The 14,033-nt window shown below is 43.1% G+C and overlaps 1 protein-coding gene and 1 pseudogene across 1 annotated transcript in view; both read right to left on the bottom strand.

Annotated features, from left to right (window-relative positions):
- ZSCAN32 (zinc finger and SCAN domain containing 32) overlaps window positions 1–14,033 on the bottom strand; it is a 107,217-nt gene that overhangs the window by 18,326 nt on the left and 74,858 nt on the right.
- On the bottom strand, window positions 4,315–11,699 carry LOC140638334 (proline-rich nuclear receptor coactivator 1-like; annotated as a pseudogene).

Here is a 14,033-nt window from a genome sequence, read left to right on the forward strand (position 1 = left end):
TCCCCTTTCCTTGCTCTCTGTTCCTCATGCTCCACTGTCCTTGTCTATAAGATGATCAATGGGCTAGAGAGAGGATAGGTTGCCTTTCATTCCTCCCATGAGTGCAGGAGACTTTAAGCAATCACTTGGTAATTCCCTCTTTCATAGCTTCTGTGAGTTGCCTCAAATTACACAGGACCTAGGACAGAAGCACATTTGTCCTGATTGGTGACACGAAGGTGACTGCCCTCTGGACCAAGTGGTTGGGAAGAAGGTTGTACAGGAAAGCAGGAGCAGGACATTGCAGTTGAGAAGTGAGAAGCCTCTATCGGAGTGTCTGTGTAGCCAATAACCAGCAGCAGTGTTCCACAACTCAGGATTAGGATTAGGGTTGGACATGTGCACACTGGAAGAAGGAATTTCTGTAGCTTCCTCACATGAATGAGAGCAGATTACCAAAAAAGCAACATGGAATCAAAATGTATTTAGACATGGTTTAAAGAGAAAGTGTAACACACAACCCTAGGTTTAGCCTGAAACATTAGTATTAAATTTCTCAGAAATACATCCTTTATAACCAAATGATTCTAGGATAATCCAGAAGATGCTCCATTTCATATGGTTCAGATAACAGCCTTAGAGTGGCTGCAAGCTTGGTTCTGAGAACTGGATTGGTGACCTGCATATCCCCCAAATCCTCAACCTCTTCTCTGCACTGTGCTAAGTGGCCACAGTGTAGAGACTGCCAGACCTAGAGTTCTCCCCACCATTAGACAGACACGATCTGGAACCTCACACTGATCTTGAGAACCTCCACTGCCTTTGCTGGAGGGGAAGGTCAGGAGGAGAGCTTGGAATCAAATTAAAATGGTGGGGTTGATGAGCTTTTGGAACTATGAGAAGAGTGTTTCATTGCCCTGGAGAGCTGGAGAGCAAGAATGCTAAGCACTTTTTGAAGCTTGTATTACTGCTCTTGTTCTTTCAATGAAGAGGCACTTCTGCAATATTCAGTTCTATGATCTCTTCGAAACACCCAAATTTTAAAATCCAAACTTGCACAAGGGCTCTCTCTTCCTTTTGCTCAGGTACCGGTCATATCTGCTCTTATCCATCTGAGCACTGTATATATTTCCATCATAACATGCATCACCACTTAGAGTTGTTTGGATTGTTTACTTGTTTTGTTTGTCTTCCCCCATGTAAGCATGAGGAGCGCAGGGGCTGTGTCTCATGTAGCCTTGACTCTTCAGTGTCAAGCACAAGACTGACACATTATCATCTGTAATAAACACAAGAATGGAATATTACAAAGGGGAGAGGCTGCAATGCAATGGCCACCTGCACATTAGCTTTGGTTACTCAGAGCATTGACTGGTTCAATAATCTTCCTTCTTGAGGTATCAAGTGCTTCATTGGTTGTGATGGCCATGAGTCCTAGTCTTGCTCTTTACCCGAAGAGGTAGAAGAAAAGAGCTTCAAGTCTTCTGAAGGATCACACAGAGAATTATATGTGGGGACCTATGATTATCCAAGGCTATCATTTTATCTGCATGAATGCTCAAACCCAAGGCTCAGAGATCTTCGCCCTGGAATAGGAAGAGTGGATTCCACGTACACTGCAGGAATATCACCCCCGCTCAGGTTGCTCCTCCTCCTGGTATCCATCTCTGCAATGTCTGCTCTCTAGCATTTGCTTTACTGGTAAGAAGAACCTGAAGGATCACACAGACCTAGCAGTCTTGTAAGTATTCGAGCCTCTCCTGCCATGGAGGATGTATATAGAAGGATCTGGAAAGGACCTTAGAAATCTAGGTCCTTCAGTGTATCCCAAACTGGTACTCAGAAAACACTGTCTGTGACATGTCTCTGTCTTCTCTTCTAATTGTCTGACCTTGTCTTTTGCAGTGTAGAAGTTTGTAATGCTAATGAAGTCCACCTTTTCATTTATTTCTTTCATGAGTTGTATATTTAGTGTTGTATCTAAAAAGTAATCACCAAACCCAAGATCATCTAGGTTATCTCCTATATTATCTAACAGGAGTTTTATTATCATTTACATTTAGGTTTAGAATTCATTTTGAGTTAATATTCTGAACGGTGTAAAATCTGTATGTTTTAAAATTTTTTATTTATTTATTCATGAGAGACGTGGAGAGAGGGGTGGGGGGGAGGGAGGGAGAGAGAGAGGAGAGAGAGAGAGAGAGAGAGAGAGAGAGAGGCAAAGACAGGCAGAGGGAGAAGCAAGCTCCATGCAGGGAGCCCGAGGTGGGATTTGATCCTGGATCCCAGGATCACACCCTGAGCCAGAAGCAGACACTCAACCACTGAGGCATTCAGGTGTCCCTCAATATATTTTTGAATATTAAACCAGCCTTGCATACCTGGAATAAGTTATACTATCTAATTCTTGTTTTTTTAAAAAAAATATTTAAGAGAGAGAGAGAGACAGTGGACAGGGGGAGGAGCAGAGGAAGAGGGATAGAGGATCCAAGCAGACTCCATCCTGAGCACAGAACTCAATGCAGGGCTTGATCTCATGAGCCTGAGACCTCAACCTGAGCCACAACCAAGAGTCATATGCTCTTCTAACTGCACCACCTAGGCATCCCCACCGTATATTTCTTATTATACACTGTTGGATTTGATTTGGTAGTATTTTGTTGAGGATTTTTGAATCGATATTCCTGAGAGATACTAATTTGTAGGTGTCTTGTAATGTTTGTTTTGTTTGTTTGTTTGTTTTTGGTGTTACAGTAATACCTCATAGAGTTCCACTATTCCCATCCACTCCAGACACTGCTTGTCCTTTCGTTAAGGTCATCTTTCACCCCTGCAGACTATCCAGGCCCCTGTTCTCTGACTATGGCTTTACATCTATATTTCAGTTTTAGAAGATATGTTGAAATGTCCTCTATTCTATTGTCTAGGAAGCTTTACGCTTTGGGGGAGTTTAGCAGATATTTGTTGACTGCCTGTTAGCATCCATTTTCCTTTCCTCTTTCCCAAAAACAGATTCCATTTGCAGATCAGTGCGGTTCTTGACCCTGATTTCTAGGAGTGAAATGTGACCTAAGTTAATAAAGGAGGATTCCTTCCACCTCCATGGCTGGAAGGAACATGGCTCAGGTTTAGGCATATGACCTTAAGCTGATCTCATCAGGACTTTTGTTGGAAATGCTAGGACAAATCCAGCTCTGGCTGGATGATACATGTAACCCTGTGGTTGTTGGCAGTCTTTCAGAAACTGGAGACATGTGGGCCTTCAATTGATACCAACCACCACAGGAGGCAGAGCAAGTGATAAATAGTCCTGGTGACACCACTGAGCGGTAGGATCAAGCATCACCTGATACCTAGAACTGCCCTTGACTCTTTAGCTACAAGAATCTTTGTTTAAGCCAGTGTAAATTGGAGTTTCTATCCTTTATAACCGAAAGAATCCTAATACGTAGGAAAATAACTGTTAAATATATGTAGGAGATAAAGAATCCTCTTATATACACCTATTTGAAATTTTCCATTGTAGAAATTATCAAACATACAGAAAAGTAGAGCACTATGATGAACCATTGTGTAGACTTCAACATTTTGCCAGTGACGTTTCATTTATCCCCTCCAGTGTTTTGTTTTTATTCTGTTTGTTTTGTTAGGGTTATTTGTTTAGTTGTTGTGTATTTTTATTATTTTTAAAAAATATTTTTAATTTATTCATTCATTAGAGAGAGAGAGAGAGAGAGAGAGAGAGAGAAGAGACACAACACAGGCAGAGGGAGAAGCAGGCTCCATGCAGGGAACCTGATGTGGGACTTGATCCCGGGACTCCAGGACCATGCCCTGGGCCAAAGGCAGGCACTAAACTGCTGAGCCATCCAGGGATCTCCTTATTACTTTTTTAGAGTAATGTCTGCACCCAATGTGGGACTCAAACTCATGTCCCTGAGGTCAGGAGTGGCATGCTCTACTGACTGAGCCAGCCAGGTGCCCCTTGAAAGTATTTTAAAGGAAATCTCAGACATTACAACATTTCACCCATAAATAGTTTAGTTTCTAAAAGATGAACAGGTCTTGACAATCTCTATTCATTTATTCATTCATTCATTCATTCATTCACTCACTCACTCACTCACTCACTCACTCATTTTGACTGAGCCAGTCTGGTGCCCCTGGCTTCATTTTTATGATTTTTATTTTTTAAAATAAATTTATTTTTTATTGGTGTTCAATTTACCAACATACAGAATAACACCCAGTGCTCATCCTGTCGAGTGCCCCCCCCAGTGCCCGTCACCCATTCACTCCCACCCCCACCCTCCTCCCCTTCCACCACCCCTAGTTCGTTTCCCTGAATTAGGAGTCTTTATGTTCTGTCTCCCTTTCTGATATTTCCCACACATTTCTTCTCCCTTCCCTTATATTCCCTTTCACTATTATTTATATTCCCCAAATGAATGAGAACATATAATGTTTGTCCTTCTCCAATTGACTGACTTCACTCAGCATAATACCCCCCAGTTCCATCCACGTTGAAGCAAATGGTGGGTATTTTCGTTTCTAATGGCTGAGTACTATCTATTTAAACCATCATTGAGAAACTATTCCCACTCAACAGAGGCCCTCTCTCCCACAGGAGGGAAGTTTAATTGAGAACAGGGCAGCTGCTTTTCACTTGCTCTGAGGGCAATCAGAACTTGCTTAACAACTTCCCAAGATGCCTAAGAGGACTCTCTTGGGTTCCTCTTTGTGGTATTCGATTATGAGAAAAACAGGCACCCAAATGTATCATAATGAGAGAGGTCCTGGAGGGATGCCAGTTCCCTGTAACAATCAGCAGAGCAATTTATTAATAAAGTGAAACTACATGATCACCCTCTAGTTTTAACAAGCCCCAGAGTGATGGACTCACTAAGAGTTCAGTGACAGTAGTTAATAGATAGTTTTCTGGAAGCCACTAAAAAGCAAAGTAATAATTGTTATCATATTCTAATGTGACTGTATAGAGCATTCTCCCAGGAGCTAACGTGCCCTTATTTACCTACCTGCGGTGGCTTTAAATTTTTGTTCTTGAAATAAAGTGCAATATGTAAATGCTTTATACTAAAATCATAGGAATGTTGTGATAATTCACTCCCTCAGCATTCCTGCTTGATACTGCTTATTTCTTTTTATTTTAAAAGGGGGGGGCAAATTAATATTATTATTTAAAAATTTGAGTACAATCAATTTTGTTGGCATTAAAATTAGAGGTATCTTAAATTTGAATGGATAAACCAAAAACCAGAAATTAAGCTTGGTAAAAATGGGAATAGTTTTCCAGTAATTACAGGTTAGAACGCAGAAACCAATTTAGAGAAACATAGACAAACCCCATGTTTACAATGATTGTGCCACAGATTTAAACTTCAGTAGTTCATCAGTAAACTGTTCCCATTTAGATCTTCACCTTGAGATTAGATAGCTGTTTCTTTAAAAAAAAATCTCAGTACCTTGTACACTTAACACTTAAAATTTCTCCATTGTATATATACAAAACACCTACCGTTTGGAAGGGCAAAATACATACTTTCATAACGAAACTATAATGTACCTGTCAAGTATGAACAATATACACATAATACATGGTATACAGGATTTACAAAATATAAAACATAATACAAGTTGTTGGTTGTAATTTTTTCAACTCATCTTTTGCACTTGTAAGTTACAAGGCATATTTTCATTTCTGTACCAATTTTCTTTTCAAGAGTCCAAAGATTTTGAAAACTGACAGACATTGCAATCTGAGATCTAAGTTTGAATTTTTAGGAGAGTTTTTAAGTGTACTGCTGTCAACTCCCTATTTTGGTTGGAATTTTCGATAGTGCTTCCCATCCAGTGAATAGGAGGCTTTGGAAGAACACTAGGAGAAGGTGGATCATTAAACTTTGCCCCAACATATTTTTCCTTTTTGTTCACTTCAGTTAGAAATGCTGATTTCTTCAAATGCATATTTTTAATATTCTCAGTATTGTTAAAAGGCTTTTTTTCCTGCTTCGGAATTAAAGCAGATGAAACAAAATCCTGCCAAAGTTATTTTATTTCTTTTTGCAGAGGTGATCTTGGTTAGTGGTAAGTTATATTTGTTTTTCTGTCTGTTTATCTTTGGTTGTTCACACAAGTGTATATATACCATGAACAAGCTGGCCGTGGGGAATGGCAATTTTCTCCGATTTTCCCATCTTTGATTTTATTTTTATTTTTTATAATAAATTTATTTTTATTGGTGTTCAATTTGCCAACATACAGAATAACACCCAGTGCTCATCCCTTCAAGTGTCCCCGTAAGTGCCCGCCACCCAGTCACCCCCACCCCCCGCCCTCCCCTCCTCCCCTTCCACCACCCCTAGATTGTTTCCCAGAGTTAGGAGTCTCTCATGTTCTGTCTCCCTTTCTGATATTTCCTACCCATTTCTTCTCCTTCCCCTCTATTCCTTTTCACTATCATTTATATTCCCCAAATGAATGAGAACATATAATGTTTGTCCTTCTCCGATTGACTGACTTCACTCAGCATAATACCCTCCAGTTCCATCCACATTGAAGCAAACGGTGGGTATTTGTCATTTCTAATGGCTGAGTAATATTCCATTGTATACATAAACCACATCTTCTTTATTCATTCATCTTTCGATGGACACCGAGGCTCCTTCCACAGATTGGCTATTGTGGACATTGCTGCTAGAAACATCGGGGTGCAGGTGTCCCCGTGTTTCTTTGCATCTGTATCTTTGGGGTAAATCCCCAACAGTGCAATTGCTGGGTCGTAGGGCAGATCTATTTTTAACCCTTTGAGGAACCTCTAGTTTTCCAGAGTAGCTGCACCAGTTCACATTCCCACCAACAGTGCAAGAGGGTTCCCTTTTCCCCACATCCTCTCCAACATTTGTGGTTTCCTGCCTTGTTAATTTTCCCCATTCTCACTGGTGTGAGGTGGTATCTCGTGGTTTTGATTTGTATTTCCCTGATGGCAAGTGATGCAGAGCATTTTCTCATGTGCATGTTGGCCATGTCTATGTCTTCCTCTGTGAGATTTCTCTTCATGCCTTTGCCCATTTCATGATTGGATTGTTTGTTTCTTTGGTGTTGAGTTTAATAAGTTCTTTATAGATCTTGGAAACGAGCCCTTTATCTGATGCGTCATTTGCAAATATCTTCTCCCATTCTGTAGGTTGTCTTTTAGTTTTGTTGACTGCTGTGCAAAAGCTTCTTATTTGATGAAGTCCCAATAGTTCATTTTTGCTTTTGTTTCTTCTGCCTTCGTGGATGTATCTTGCAAGAAGTTACTGTGGCCGAGTTCAAAAAGGGTGTCACCTGTGTTCTCCTCTAGGATTTTGATGGAATCTTGTCTCACATTTAGATCTTTCATCCATTTTGAGTTTATCTTTGTGTATGGTGCGAGAGAGTGGTCTAGTTTCATTCTTCTGCAGTGAATGTCCACATGCAGAAGAAGAAATCATACCTATTCTACTAAAGCTGTTTGGAAAGATAGAAAGAGATGGAGTTCTTCCAAATTTGTTCTATGAGGCCAGCATCACCTTAATTCCAAAAACAGACAAAGACCCCACCAAAAAGGAGAATTATAGACCAATATCCCTGATGAACATGGATGCAAAAATTCTCAAGAAGATACTAGCCAATAGGATCTAACAGTACATTAAGAAAATTATTCACCATGACCAAGTAGGATTTGTTCCCGGGACACAAGGCTGGTTCAACACTCGTAAAACAATCAATGTGATTCATCATATCAGCAAGAGAAAAACCAAGAACCATATGTTCCTCTCATTGGATGCAGAGAATGCATTTGACAAAATACAGCATCCATTCCTGATCAAAACTCTTCAGAGTGTAGGGATAGAGGGAACATTCCTCAACATCTTAAAAGCCATCTACGAAAAGCCCACAGAAAATATCATTCTCAATAGGGAAGCACTGGGAGCCTTTCCCCTAAGATCAGGACTAAGACAGGGATGTCCACTCTCACCACTGCTATTCAACATAGTACTGGACGTCCTAGCCTCAGCAATCAGACAACAAAAAGACATTAAAGGCATTCGAATTGGCAAAGAAGTCAAACTCTCCTTCTTTGCCGATGACATGACACTCTACATAGAAAACCCAAAAGCCTCCACCCCAAGATTGCTAGAACTCATACAGCAATTTAGCAGCGTGGCAGGATACAAAATCAATGCCCCGAAGTCAGTGGCATTTCTATACACTAACAACAAGACTGAAGAAAGAGAAATTAAGGAGTCAATCCCATTTACAATTGCACCCAAAAGCATAAGATACCCAGGAAAAACCTAACCAAAGAGGTAAAGGATCTATACCCTAAAAACTATAGAACACTTCTGAAAGAAATTGAGGAAGACACAAAGAGATGAAAAAACATTCCATGCTCATGGATTGGCAGAATTAATATTGTGAAAATGTCAATGTTACCCAGGGCAATTTACACGTTTAATGCAATCCCTATCAAAATACCATGGACTTTCTTCAGAGTTAGAACAAATTATTTTAAGATTTGTATGGAATCAGAAAAGACCCCGAATAGCCAGGGGAATTTTAAAAAAGAAAACCGTATCTGGGAGCATCACAATTCCAGATTTCAGGTTGTACTACAAAGCTGTGGTCATCAAGACAGTGTGGTACTGGCACAAAAACAGACACACAGATCAATGGAACAGAATAGAGAACCCAGAAATGGACCCTCAACTCTGTGGTCAACTAATATTTGACAAAGCAGGAAAGACTATCCACTGGAAGAAAGACAGTCTCTTCAGTAAATGGTGCTGGGAAAATTGGCCATCTTTGATTTTAAAACCTCTCTTCTGAAGGAGGGTTGGCTGGGCGCCAGGGGCGGCAGCTGGCCAGGGAACGGGCTCGCTTCCTCAGTTTGAGCTGCGGCTGCAGGACCCGGGGCCAAACTGGAGGCCCGGTCTGGGACTTCCTGCGCTCAGCTCGCCCGTCGCGGGGCCCCGCCCGGCCTCGAGGCTCGCCGGTGCTGCTGGTACTGATGGAAGCGGCTGGGCAGCTGCCCCGCCGGGCTGACCCGCACCCTCTTCTTGCGCCGCTTCTTTGGCGCTGCCAGAGAGGTGCCTCCCGCCGGAGCCAGACCGCAGTTGGACAGAGGCGCTGGGGCGCGAGGCTGCGGGGTCAGGCAGGGACCGTCTCCCCCAAGGAAGTGAGGGAGGAAGAGGGTGGGGGGCAGTGCCCGGGGTCGGGATTCGGGGTAAAGGCGGCGGGGCGGTGGTCACCATGGGGAGAACTCCGAAGTAACCGCGGGCGGAAAAGCCCAGGGGTGCAAGTCGGCCGCCCAGGACAAGTGGCTCCCGCTGCGGGACGGAGACGACGGTCATGCTCTAGGAGAAAAGTGGCTCAGCGAGAAGAAAGGAGAAAGAGAAGCCAGGGATTGCAGGGCGGCGGCGCAGCAACCGATAATGTATTTCTAATTAGCATCTGACCATCACATTTCCATAACTGCTAGGATGCAGAGTGACCTAGAAATTTAATATTCCTATTCTATTTTCTTTTCTTCTCCATTTGATACTGTATTTACTCTTGATGAGGAATTTTCTTTCCTTTTCCTTTGTTGGCATCCATTCTATCTCTTGATCCTCCTCCTGGAGTTATTCTAAAGTAGCTACTGTGTATTCCAACACACACGGCCCTCCCTCATCGTCAAGAAATGTACATTTCTGTGAAAGGTTCTTTTATGGCTGGTTAATACTTCCCATAGTTTATCATTGATAAAAGCCTACCTAACTAACCAAATGTTATTGCAACTAGAATTCCTGGTACATTAAGCTACTGTTTATCACCTGAAATTCCCAGGTTGACACTTAAATTAACCTACTTCCAAAACTGGTTCTGTCCTTATTTCCATGTGGGGATGTTGGCTCTTTAACCCTTTTAGAAAGCTATCCACTGCGAATGTTCATTCATCCATTCAACATTGGGCAAATATTTAGCGAGCACTTTCTATGTGCCAGACATTGTGTGATGTGCTCGGATTTTACATTCACAAACATTTTGTGTTTTGCTTCTAAAGAATGCTGGATTGGGGATAAAGAGGGCATCCTCTACCCTTCTTTACAGTTAGCAGCATTTGAATATGTTACTAGTATGATTACTGAATTATGGGATGCTCTGAGATTCCTTTTCAAGTTTAAGAGCATATCAGCTATCCATAAAGATGTCCCCTGCCTCCAGATCTATTTTCTCAGGCTTAACATTCCTGGAAGTCAGCAATCAGGCCAGCACACCATGAGTCACTTTGAGGAAATCAAGTATTGGCATCAGAATGCCCATATGCGATACAGCACGTTACTAGACTTGCCATGGGAATGAATACACACCTACTACCAGAGCCATGACCTATTTTCTGTTTTCCACTCAGTAATATTTCAAGTGTGTTTCCAAGACTACCCAAGTACTGGCATTATCTTGGTGCATTTATCAAAGTCCAGAGACTTGCTGGTTCAGAATTTTTATTGGTCAGCACGCTTAGAGTAGATGAAGTTCTCAGACAGCAGGATCACAAAGACTAATAAGCTTCTAAGTTAATATATAAAACCAGAGGATCCCTGGGTGGCTCTTTGGCGCCTGCCTTTGGCCCAGGGTGCAATCCTGGAGTCCCGGGATAGAGTCCCGCGTTGGGATCCCGGCATGGAGCCTGCTTCTCCCTCTGCCTGTGTCTCTGCAACCCCCCCTCTGTCTATGAGTGAATAATAAATAAAATCTTTAAAAACAACAACAACAACAACAAAACAGAACAAGGGCAGCCCCAGTGGCTCAGCGGTTTAGCGCCACCTTCAGTCCAGGGCATGGTCAGGCTCCCTGCATGGAGCCTGCTTCACCCTCTGCCTGTGTCTCTGCCCCTCTCTGTGTGTCTCTCATGAATAAATAAATAAAAATATTAAAATAAATAAAGCTTAAAAAGAAAAACCAAACCCTTCTAATCCTTAAAAAAAAAAAGTCTGGTCCCAAAAAAAGCACTCTTAAGATATTTTGTCTGTGACACGGGGTTGTCCCAGCAACATTCTTTTCAACTACGTCAGCTCCTTGTCTCTGTAGGGAGAGACAGAGTCACCTGGGAGCAGATCTTTGGTCTTCTGGGGCTCAAGTGCACATACCTGCTGTGGGTCATGGACCCGAGCGGCAAGGACACAAGCGAGGAGGCTAAAGAGAAACCTCCTACAGAAGGGCTCCTGTCCTTCCCAGCATGCTCTGGGGTGGGCGGGGATCAAGGAGGTTGAGGCTGAGTGAAGAGGTGTAGATAAAGGGTCCCCGTCCCTCTGGAACAAACTTCCTGCCGCAAGTTAGGGAAGCTTGTTGAGCGATGAAGTGCAGTGGCCCTGGATCAGGTCCCATAGGAAACAGGAAAAAGCCATCCCCACAGAGAAGAAGACAAGTCCAGGCTGATGACAGGCCACCTCAGGGCCTCGGAGCAGTTCTGCAAGGTCTGGTCACCGTCACGAAGACTCTAAGTCCCTGTGGACCCAACTCACCCCAGAACTGGAGAGAACAAAAGCGTGACATGGAAGGAGAAGACAAAACTCTAAATCGGAGCCGGTGGGGCCCTCTGCCGCAGCTGGCAGGGCCTGTCCCATCAAGGACACCATCACAGCAGCGACCGACTGTCCCTCAGCCTGCCTGGGACCTGTGACCAGCCGCAGCACCAGCACATGGCCGGGCCAGCCAGGCCCCACCCCCACCCCACCCCAACACCTGGCGCTTGAAAGCAGGACTAGCCCCATCTGAACTTCATAACATGACACCAAGGTTTCAGATCCGCCCCCCCCCCCCTTTTTTAAAGTGACCATTCTCAAGTCTGCAATCTGGTCACTTTATATGAAGGGACTTTTATTTTATTATTATTATTTTTAAGATTTTATTTATTTATGCATGAGAGACATAGAGAGAGAGAGGCAGAGACACAGGCAGAGGGAGAAGCAGGCTCCATGCAGGGAGCCCGACATCGGACTCGATCCTGGGTCTCCAGGGTCAGGCCCTGGGCTGAAGGTGGCGCTAAACCGCTGAGCCACCTGGGCTGCCCTCAGATCCCCTTTTTATCACCGTGCAACCCAACTGCTTTTCTTTCCAGCTCGGAACCACCACACTGATCAATTTCATGCTCTTTCAGATCACACACAGACATACAGAAACCCACTTCAGCTCTCACCTAGGAGGTCTGGTTTGTTTTCCTCTTTACTCAAAGCACTTTAAAAAGATTATTATTTCGTTACCTGTAACAGATCTTCACTGAGGACTTCTGTTTTCTCAGCCCTGGGGGGGTGGTGGTGGTGGTGAATCAGAAGTTCAGAGTTACAAATCCAGAAATGCAAAGCAATTCATGAAATTTACTAATTCTCATCCTGGGCAGAAATGAATGATAATGTAGGGGACAAATTCCACCAATTTTTACATCAGAGGGCTGCCTAAGCAAAACCAAAATAAAAAATGAAGGTTTGCAGAGAATAGCAACCCCAAACACGAAAAAAGGATGGAGACCAATACTGCTGTATTGAAATAAGTGTGTTACAAATCCAGGAACTATTCTCTAATACTCGCTCCAGATAATAACAACAACTGAGCATTCCCTCTTTCAGATATCTTATCCTTACCTTAAAAATAAACAAAGTATTTTCACAGCTTTCCTCCACCTATGCCTTCTAACTACCATTAACTACCCAGACATTTCCAGAAAGATGACCTAGTGCCCAACAATTAGCAGGGGAGCATATGGAGCTGCTGGAGCCTCTGTTGCCAGATCACAGTACTTTCTTAACAAGAGTTTCCTCTGTAGTCCAAAAGGACAGCATCGTTGCTGTACATAAACCCAGAATGACTGCAATCCAGGTGCCAGGTTGAGACTTCTGGTTAAATAGTGATTAAGGTCAGGCCCCCTGGGTGGCTCAGCAATTGAGCATCTACCTTTGGCTCAGGTCGTAATCCCAGGGTCCTGGGATTGAGTCCTACAGCAGGCTCCCCTGCTTCTCCCTTTGTCTATGCCCTGCCCCATCTCTGTCTCTCTCATGAATAAATGAAATCTTAAAAAAAAAAGTAAGTAAATAAATAGTGTTTGAGACCAACTCAATTATCATCCCTACCCAACTCCCACTGAAATGAACAAGGAGACTTTTATTTATTTATTTATTTTTATTCATTTTTTAAAATTTTTTTAAATTTTTTAAAATTTTTTTTAAATTTTTTTTTATTTATTTATGATAGTCACAGAGAGAGAGAGAGAGAGAGAGAGAGAGAGGCAGAGATATAGGCAGAGGGAGAAGCAGGCTCCATGCACCAGGAGCCCGACGTGGGATTCGATCCCGGGTCTCCAGGATCGCGCCCTGGGCCAAAGGCAGGCGCCAAACCGCTGCGCCACCCAGGGATCCCTGATTTTTTTTTTTTACAAGGAAACTTTTAAAAGGAAAAGAACAAGTCTGTTTCAGCCCTGAACATTCTGGGAGGTGGGGAAAAGAGAACACCCATTAATCAACCAGAATTTTGAAGTCTTTTTAATAAGATATGTTGCAGAATGGAAGGCTGCATGATCTTGCCCATGAACGAGTCCCATGCAAGGGAAGGAAGAGCCATTGGCCAGAAACTGGATGGGACTACCTAGAATGACCTCAAGACCCTGCTGAGTACAGAGCGATACCAACCAGTTGCATGAGGTTGTGTTGTGCCCAAGATTGCGAATCTGAGAAACCACCAAGGAGCCTACACCGATTGCAAACACACGAGGGTTTATTTACAAGCTCAAGCTTGGGTCCAAGTATACCCGATACAATGGAGCAGGGAGTTGGACCCCGAGACTAAGAGGCATAGCAGCTTTATAGGGGCCAGTGGCCAAATGGGATTGTAACATACGCAGAAAGTTGCACAGTCATGTCAGTCCACACGCAGGTGGCCAATTGAATTACATTTTACCCTATAGTGACCATTTGAACTGGCCTATCACTCTGGTCAGAACTGGCGCCCAGTTTTGGCGAGCACAAGGTGGGGTTACATTT

The sequence above is a fragment of the Canis lupus genome, chromosome 8 (assembly GCF_048164855.1).
Source record: "Canis lupus baileyi chromosome 8, mCanLup2.hap1, whole genome shotgun sequence".
NCBI lineage: Eukaryota > Metazoa > Chordata > Mammalia > Carnivora > Canidae > Canis > Canis lupus.